The 9,925-nt window shown below is 37.8% G+C and overlaps 2 long non-coding RNA genes across 3 annotated transcripts; one reads left to right on the top strand and one right to left on the bottom strand.

Moving 5' to 3' along the window:
* Positions 1-459: 459 nt before the first annotated feature.
* Positions 460-8,667, bottom strand: LOC106793753. Of its 2 annotated transcripts, none has more exons than XR_001382458.1 (6): positions 8,465-8,667; positions 4,545-5,075; positions 3,129-3,216; positions 1,687-1,881; positions 1,079-1,399; positions 460-870 (listed from the first exon to the last, which is right to left on the bottom strand). It is a non-coding gene; the product is annotated as an uncharacterized LOC106793753 (long non-coding RNA). The 2 variants fall into 2 exon arrangements; XR_001382457.1 differs by having other exon boundaries at positions 592-978.
* Positions 1,245-6,261, top strand: LOC106793754. Its single transcript, XR_001382459.1, has 2 exons — positions 1,245-1,293; positions 4,517-6,261. It is a non-coding gene; the product is annotated as an uncharacterized LOC106793754 (long non-coding RNA).
* Positions 8,668-9,925: the final 1,258 nt, after the last annotated feature.

The following is a 9,925-nucleotide window of genomic DNA, read 5'->3' as shown; positions in this document are numbered from 1 at the left end:
CGCTGCGTCTCTCGCTGATATCCTTAAGCAAACAGGCCGACACGCGATACCATATGACCGAGATGGCGCGTAGGAAATGGGAATATCTTGTGACGCTTTCTTCTGAATTTCGATGATGCTTTCTATCATCGCATCGTACCAGTTTGCTTCAGCTACGGAGACAAATAGCTTTCTATATTGCCAGGGGGTGAAAATGAAAACGATATCGGCTCTACCATCGTCGAATTTCCAATTGCTATTTCTTATTCATGTTCGATGTCGTTTGTTAACTTTCTAAGAAAACATATCGAATTGCAAAATATATTTTATTATACGCAATTCTACGAGCTTGTTTCATCTATAATCAAAAAAACTTTATCGATCGTTACTATTTAGATAAACGTCGAAGTTTCTAAAGAATATTTTATAATCAAATTCTACGGTGTTTTTTTTCTTTCTTTTTTTAAATGATTCGGAATAAAATTATATTATGGAATAATAGATTATGCCTGATTGGAAATCGATTATATAGTATCGAAAATAAAGTTAATTTAACGTTCGAGAGTTACGCGTTTAGTCGAATGGCATCAATGTGTCTGTGTTTTATGGGATAAATTTTAAACAAAATACGAAGACCGTAAAGTAAGGGTGGTTAAGCACGATTCAAGGACCTACCCTTCGCATACCCGTTGACCTCTCTTCTCGATCCTCTTCTTGGTCATCCTGCGGTGAACGTACTGGCCGATACCAGTTTGACCCTTAAGAGGGCACTCCATCAAAAGGGTAGCTTTTATACCTTTTATATTTACGAGGGATGTTTCTTCTTCCACGCGCCGGCTTCTTCGCGATAAGAGTTACGCTCGTATATCGACCATATCGGCTTCTTTTATCCTAGAGAAACCAGACCTACGTTTCATTCGTCTTTCTTGCGTAAAATCGAGCCAAAGGGACGCCCTATCTTTCTTCCCTATTTTTCTTTTAGTTTTCTTTTTAAAACTTCTAACAAACGAATAACAGGAAAACAATTACTAAATGTATTTTCTTCAACCATGCGCAATAATAAAATATATAGACGTAGTATAGTCGAAGAAGAACTAACAATAATGGCCGACAGCCGTCGTTCGACACCTTTTCAACTCTTGATTCATCGTCCAACAATTTCTTCCCTTGAGAGTTGTCCATATCTCTTAAAAGGAACGGTAACCGTTGTATGTGGTGTTTTGACAGGAAGAAGAGGTTCATCGATCGTCGAACTCAGCCAACTGTCCTAAACATCCTTTATCTTGACAGCGGGCAGACCTCCGATTCGCTAAGGTAAGACGAATGGAAACTTCGTGTATCTCCCTTATCGAGTATCTTTCTCTGTCGATTTGTCGAATGCTTCCAAATCGCTCTGATATTTGTCGATTTATTTCATATTCTACGAATCAATCAGATTGCAACAATTATATCCCTAGTAAGAAAAAAGTCTTCATTAAAATTAACATTATATTATTACTATAATATTTCGTGTTGGTATCGATTAAAAAAAAACAAAAATTAAAAAACAATAACAACAATAATAATAATAATAATAATTTTGGACAACACCTATGCCAGAAAATGTATAACATACTGAATATTAACAAAGAATGCATTAAATTGGAAGGTTACGTAGAGATGGGAAACACAGAATGATATACGACGAGACAGAAAATAGTATCGTACTCGATGCGGATCCCCGTAAATTTCTTTTTCCCTGCCCTATCCTTTCTCGCATGGTTAACTCCCTCGCGTTCATCGACTGCATGATTATGCAGCGAACTCGTGCAGCCTCGCAAGTCCGCATATTTTTATGTGTATTCGCGTATGCGCCCTGGAACGATGCTGCCGAGGCAAAAGAGCGCTTGCTTCATCGAAGGGCTGGAGAAAAATACAAAAAAGTAGGAAGTGTTCGTAAAATATACTGGAATTGCATAGGTATGTATGAAAGGGAGAACAGAGTACATGGAACAAGTGAAAGAGAGAGAGAGAGAGAGAGAGATAGATCATGCATGCGGTCGTGTTATCTTCGTTATCCATATTAACATAATCGTTCAAGCATAAAATTCGACAACGGTCGCTCGACCGGGATCGTTCGAATCGACTGCAGCACGAAATACGCTTTAAGCAAATTACATTTTATAAAAGAGTAAATAAAAAAGATTTTAACTCAGAGACATTATAAAATGTTATTCGTACTATTCGTTATTTACAAAGATAATTATTTTTAAATTATCCTCATTTTTTTTCATATTATAATAATTCTAATATAAATATTTATTCATCCATATTTGTTGTCCAATTATCCGATTAATTTGTTTGTTTAATCGAACATTTCTGTTTGTACGTTATTTATAAAGAAGAATTTCTTTACCTTAGAAAAAAAATAGATATGTTTACCGTAGTGTGAAAAAAAATTTATGCAAAACAATAGTCGGGATATGTGGACGGGACGGTCGCGTGCATATGAGCGAAATCAATCCGATATTTAAATCGGCTGAGCGAAAATAAAGCGAATTCATCGATTTCTTTGAAAATAAATGCACTTTCATGAACGCGCATGAGTCGATGGGCAAATTTGATAATCACGGAAAATACGATTTACGTGGGTGGGAGAGCGTCGAAATCAAAATAACGCTCGAGATCGTGGTTAATCGTATCGATTGAAACTTTTCGTTTGTCAATTGATAACACGTCGAAACGATTAATCGCAATCGTTAACGCGTCGCGACTTACGACAACGCCATTTAGGTTTTCTTGTCACGCGAACTGAATTCAACGAAATCGTCAACATCTTTTAGATTCTTTAGGATAAAACCCTTATAAATATCGACGAAACCATATTACGCAAATAAAACAATCTATGGTTTGTAAAATCTTTATATAGAATAAAAACAAATCTTATATAAATATTTCGTCGGACTTAAAAGTAAAACCAAAAAAAAAAAAGAATATGTTTAGAAAGATTGAATATAAGTGACAGATAATAATTTTTATTTCTCAAACTGCATTTTAGAGAGCGTTAAAAGAAAAGCACGGTTAGATACTAAACGTAACGAAAAAATATGGAAAGTGGTGTAAATAACGGTGGGAAAGGGTAATGTTGCATAAACGCGATAAGCCGTCACCTGGGGCATGTGTATTCTTAAGAGGTGATTCCAGCATCGCTTGGGTTTGTCCGCTTGGTATCAGTCGAGTGCCATTCGTCCGATCCTCCTAAATAAATAGCAAACAGATAAGAACGGTCTGAGAAAATGGTAAAAGAAAGAGAAGAGAAGAGAAAAGAAAATAAGACGAAGAAGAAGAAGAAGAAGAAATAAAAAAAAAAAAAAGAGAGAATCGACAGAAGGTTGTACTCCTTCGAGTTTGCGTATGTCCTTCATGAATGCACGTGTGCAAAAGCAAAGATAGGAGCAAACAGAAGCATGGGGTGATTCCTTGAGACTCGAGGAAATGGTTGTCGTCCGCTCACAAGAAGAGAGAAGGGAGAGTGACTCGCATTTCTCTTTAGAAGGCCGACGACAAATCGTTTTGACGTGGCTGTCGGTCGGAAAATTTCGCTTCTCTCGAGGTTACCACTGGAAACGCGCGATCACTCATTGCACGTCGGCCCAGATTCCTGTCGTGACGATTTGTTCGCTCGTTCTACTCACTGCGAGCAACCCCTCACCCTTTTTTCACAATCATTCTTTCTTTCTCTCGCTCTCTCTCTCTCTCTCTCTCTTTATTTCTCTTTCTCTTATTCTCCATCGTTTTTACGAAACTCTACAGGAAATAGCTTTTCTTCTCCATCACATTAGTTTTATTTTCGTGCTATCCAAAATTTCATGAGTTGGGATCGTCATTTGCATAATACCGTTTAGTAAGAATACGATGTCGCTTTATCCTGCCACGTTTGACGTACCGTTTATTCTATCTTTCTTTATCATACACATTTACAGAGGCAAACTTGTGCGTACGCACGTTCATTCTCTCGCACAACAAGCAAGTTTCCCTAGCGACCGGCACGACTCTTCCGAAGTCATTCAAATTGGTTTTTTTCAGCCGGATTATTCCTCAGATTTGCATGAAAATGAAACTTTCATAGATGGGCGAAATTAATGAATTTTAATAAGGATTCTCTGTTCTTCTCGTGGCTCGAGGTTTTCACCCTTCCTTCTTCCCTTCTTTCTTCGTTTCTTCTTCTCCTCAACGCAACACCGCTTCTTCCTCGTCTCCATTATCGCCAGATAAATTAAATGCGCTAACACCGCTGTAAAAAGTTTAGACTTTCCCGGACCTCGACTTACCGTTCGGTCTTCTTCTTCTCGTTTGTCTTTGTCCCATTTTCTTCTATCTAATAAGATCTGATGTAAAATCGAATTTCAAGCAATTAAAATAAATATGCATAAATATGTAAATCAAATTATTGCTAACAATTTTATCACAGTTATTTAATAACAATTTATTAAAGTACAAACTTATAATACGTACGAACGTTTTCTTTATTATCGAAGATTGTACTTTATTGTTTCAGGTAAGATGACCGGCAGAGGAATACTCACAAAGACGGACTCGCGATGATCAGCAGGATTTATCGACCGCGAAGGTACGAGATGGTTGTAAATTTGTAAAGAGATATTTCGATGACATTTCTCTCGATTCGAAGAGGTGTCGACAGTTGGGCACATATTGCTTTTCTCCTCGTACAACGGAATGATCTATGGGAGGGTTTCCTGAAGAAAGAAAGAGAGAAGAAGAGAGTTTATAAGTTGGTAATTTGAAGCACGGGACACGTACGCGAATCCAGATCTTTGCGGCGCCGAAATAAATCAACCACCTACATTCTCATCCCTTTTTCGTTTCTTCCCTCTCTTCCTTCCTTCCTTCCTTTCTTCCTTCTCTTTCATCGTTCTTTCCAAGTTCAATCTTTACTCACCTTCTTTCTCTCTCTCTCTCTCCTTCTTACTCTTAAAACAACCCTCTTTCTCTTCTCGATCTTCGCGCAAGCCCGCGGTTATTTATTCGAGAATTAACGTCGCTTATAATAAGCCCCTCTTTATTCTCCACTGGCGTGGCGACCATGCCGCTAGGCACTGGAACAGATTTTCCAGTGATTTAATGGAGACCATAGTAAAAATACCAAGAACCTGAAACTAACATTTTTAGCCGGCCGATCGTGCCACCGCGTCATCTCCTTGATCGTACTTATTTCTTTTTGAAATTTTAAGAAAAAAAAAAGAAACATAATTTCTGCCATAATTCTTTGATATTAAACATTTTGTTATCGGATAAAATAAATTCATTTAATCGGAAAAGAAATATTCTTCTATACTGAAATCGTTTTCATCGAGTATCGTTACGATTCATTGAATCCATGAAATGGATCTAATTTTTGTTCAAACTATGTAACACAATCCTTCCAATCGCAACTCGATTGCCATTGTTTATTTTATGATTTTCCCATCTACCAGGTTGGAATATGTTTATTGCATGGAAACTCGTCGTCCCTTGATACTCTTTCTCGAGATTGATCGAAAAAAAAAAGAAAGATACAAGATAAAGTGTAGGAAAAATTCAAATCCGATCCTTTTCTCAAATCGGTTTGTGTATCACCTAACCTTCTAGCTATCGTCTCGCAGAATGTGAGCAAGGAAGGATAGGAAGTCCCTCCGATAAGAAGTAAGAATTTTCTGCGCGCGCAGGAAAACCCACGCCCGGGGGGTGTGGTCACAACTATCATCGCCCCCCCCCCGTTTCACGTAAAAGGGATGAATGTGATCGAGGAAATATGAACGAAAATACGAGGGTATAATTGAAGAGGACGGTTTGGAGAACGCGGCAAGTAGTCAATCCCGAAGATTAGTCAAACAGAATTTAAATGAACATTCGATAAAATAAAGAAAAAGAAACCTAATTGAGAAATGTACAATAAATAGATAAAAATCGAACAGATTATTATGAAAAATAATTTAATAAGAGGAATAACACGAAAGTAACTTGTTTAGACTATTCTTTTGTTTCTCTCTTATTGTTCTGATCATCTGGTTGAATTTTAAAGCGTTGTGAGAAGGGTTGAGGCAACAGTGTAACGCGATAGGATGAAAAGATAAAGTATAAATAGGAGAAAAACAAAAAACAGGAAAAAGAATGATTATCTGGTAGAATATCTGCTTGTATCGGGGCTAACATGAAAGAGAGAGAGAGAAGAAAACGAGGGAACGCTGGCGGACGGGCATGATCACGCATTGAATCTCATTGGTGATAGCCACGAGTGGCGGGTAATATATCCAGAGGGCTCGTTCGCATAGCAAAACTACCATCCCAGCCATCCGTAAGCGTAGATCGTTGCAAGCGTCTCTCGTTGCGATCGTCCACTGTCCCTGGTGTGTGCGGCCATTGTGCGAAGCTTTGTTCGAACGGTGACGGGGTCACATTAATCTGTCTCTCACTCCCTCATACTCCCGTCCACCCCCGTACGTTATAGAAGCTCGAATACGAATACGCGCGCGCGCGCGCGCGCTCGCGAACCTTCGCCCACGTTCGTTTTGCGTTGGTGTGAGCGACAGGGGTAGCAAGGGTGGTTGTCCCTCTAGGTATACACGTCGAATATCGCGAAACTCGAGGATTCGCGTTACGATTCAAGACCACATGGAAAACCCCGATCGATTTTTTACTTCCTTCGTTAATGATTGATCTATAAATCTTCCCTCTCTTATTATCTACTTTATTTTTTGTTTTATTGGTTTTAATAATTAATAACATAACACACTATATTTTTAGTTTTTATTAAATATATTATTGTGAGGTGAATCAAAAGTTCGTGCGTTTTTTTTAATTAATATTATTTCACTTGCATATATAAAGTAATTTTATTGACTTGAAAAAATTGCACTATCTGAAACAACACAATCAACGCACGAACTTTTGGTTCATCCTAATATATATATATATTTTAAAATATTCATTATTTGATTACATCGTTACCCTTATTTTCCTTCCATCTTATCTTTTTGGACACACACGATAATATTTCAATTTCAATAAATATATTTTTGCTCGGTCTCTTTTTTTTTTTTTTTCTACCGGACAACCGCTTTATTAGTCGCTCGCACGCGAACTTTCAGGTTTTCCCTTAGATCTCGATCGCTCTCGAGTACCATGCATCTCGAACTTGTATCGTTGCTTTCGCCCTGACACTTTAACCACCCACCATGAATACTACTCTCACGCATACTACCCCTATATACACATACGCACGCACACATACACACACTCTCTCTCTCTCTCTCTCTCTCTCTCTCTCGCACATTTTACGATTATCGCTCTCACGAGGCTTTCTGCCCATTTTACTTCCTCTTCCTATTGCCTATCGTTCTATTCCGTTAATACAGAAACATTTTTGAATAAACTACTCGTGCGAACGCGATCACGAGAAGATTATCTTGTTAAACTTTTATTCTGATTTTTGTTTTATTATTCGAATAACAATTTTGTTAAGTAATGCGTATATATAACGTTTTTTTCAAGATTTTCTTATTATATTTATTTTTTATGTTTATTCAGATCGAATCATGTTGAATGAATCGTTACAATTGAAATATATATAACGAATTTAGCTTCTAATGTATTCTCTTACACCTTTCCGAAAGAAAAGTACAAATGGACTGCTAGAATGAAATGAATCATTAGTTAAACATTAGTCAAACATTTGTCGTTGACCGTTAAGGATGACATTAGAATTGTTAATTGTTCTACGTGATTGTAAAAAGAAATACAGCTTTGTTAGGTAGGCCGATATTTACCAATTAGATTGTATGCATCCTCGCTATCGTCATTGCCTTTATTTATAAGCCTCCCTCTCTCTCTCTCTCTCTCTCTCTCTCTCTCTTATCATCGTAGCACATATTTGTCTTTACTCGAGATGGCGGATGACATTTCAGACTGATGAGCGTCCGATGTATACCCAATGAACTATATTGACTGTTTATTCTTACACTTGAATCGTTCGATCGTATTTGAGAATTACTAATTACACATTAACATAAATTCTCCATACGATTATATTATTTCTTTTTTTTAAGAATTACATAGTTAAAAGAGAAAATTGCTTGCTTTATTATTAGAAAATGTACGGAAAAAATTGACGGTAAAGAGAGAAAGAGAGAAAGAGAGAAAAATATAAAAATGGCAAGTAATTTGTAAAATTCGACAATGTTTATGACAGGACAGTGATAAACTTACAATCCGTCTACTACATATGTATACGAAATGAAGGTGCAATCACTTTTAAAATCACTATATCAAGTAACGTCTGATAAGAAAAAATGAGTATTGAATTTCAACGCGATATATTATTAAAGAACTTTTATTGACAAAAGAAAAATAACACCAACGTTTGACTCTCATACGCGACTCGTATCTATTCCTCGAAATGACACATGAAATTCTTTTGTTTTCCATGATCAGTATGAAGGGTACTTACGTTTTGTTTATTGACGGGGGAGGCTTTGTTTCTTAGCGTTTAAAAACTAAACGTATGTATGCCGTCTGTATCGTGACGGGAGAGTCACCTGTTCGCGACAAACGATCCGCTCCTGTTACATTGTTTCGAGGCTCGATAGCCCCCGTGACAGGAGGGGGTGCGTGCGCATTCCTATTTCGAGTTTCGAGACATCAACTGTTGTATCGTGGCTGTATCGATTCAACCCCACTACTATTTCTTCCTCTTTCTGGTGGGGATACGCCACGGACAGCTCATTTTGCACGAGGCAAAATTTCATGATTTCCTAAAAATATGGATTAAGAACAACAACAAAAAAGTAACCCTCTAAAATGAGATCACTAAATTCGAACAATTGTTTTTCATGTAAAATGTTACAAAGAATCTACTAAACATTTACGAACAGTGCATCGATATTTACAAAGGATACGATTTCTCTTACTTCGTTGAATTTCTATGTGTGCAATTTTTTTATAAACTTAATTAATTTTATAGTTATGAAATGATCGTCTTTGAAAATATTTATCTAAAAAAAAAATGATATCTTAACAATAGGCAAGAATTTTGGTCGTATTAAAAAAATAACGAATGAGAACGAAGTTTCGAGGAGGGTAACATGGACTTGTACAGAGTTCCCCCACTTGACCAAAGACATCCCTCTCCGAGCAAACGTCGAACCACCCCTACAACCCCTCTAACGTTGGAAAACCAACCGTAGTTCGGCCATCGTCCGTAGGATGGCGACAGCGTTCGGTTTTATCTTCCAAAAAGTGAAATGCTAGTCACCCCTATGTTGGTAAGGTGGAAAATCATCCCTTACCGATAAAAATATTCGAACTTTTCGGCGGGCTCCGCCAGAGCGAACACCCGACTTGAATCTTCTCTTTCTCTCAAATTTGAAATGTTAAATATAGTATATACGTGCAAAGAAGAGATACAAATGAAAAACTAAAGGACGCAGAAAAGATCGAAGAAAAGTAGGTGGTAGTGGGTAAGTAGGGGGTCGTGGGAGGGAGGGGGAATGTGGAAAGGTAGCAAACGGGAAAAAATAATACTCACGCCACGTAGGGTAGTACAGTAATTTTCAGAGCAGTCGTGCTCGGCTTGTAGCAGGGTAAGCGTGACTGAGGGTGATACGATCGAGATCGCGTTGGACGGATAAGCGGCCGCCAGCTAGGCCGTTTTATTTTCTAGTTTAAAATGTAAAATAACGGGAATTTCGCAAATTACAGCGGCGAGCGTTATTTGTACAAAGTAATGCGGCGAGCGTGCCTGTCCTTTCCTTTCGACTCTTGCTTGCATCTGACTTCGGCACTCTCTTACCTTCCATTCTTTCAACCAGACTACTTTTCAACTTTTTCTACGACTCCCAAGCTCTCGAGTACTTTGTATTCGGGGTTTCGGAATTTCACCGCGGTGTCGGCTCACGCTATCATTATTTTT

The sequence above is a fragment of the Polistes canadensis genome, unplaced genomic scaffold (genome assembly GCF_001313835.1).
Source record: "Polistes canadensis isolate GaletaPanama2010 unplaced genomic scaffold, ASM131383v1 scaffold_18, whole genome shotgun sequence".
NCBI classification, from domain to species: domain Eukaryota; kingdom Metazoa; phylum Arthropoda; class Insecta; order Hymenoptera; family Vespidae; genus Polistes; species Polistes canadensis.
This window is presented reverse-complemented; position numbering and strand designations above follow the sequence as displayed.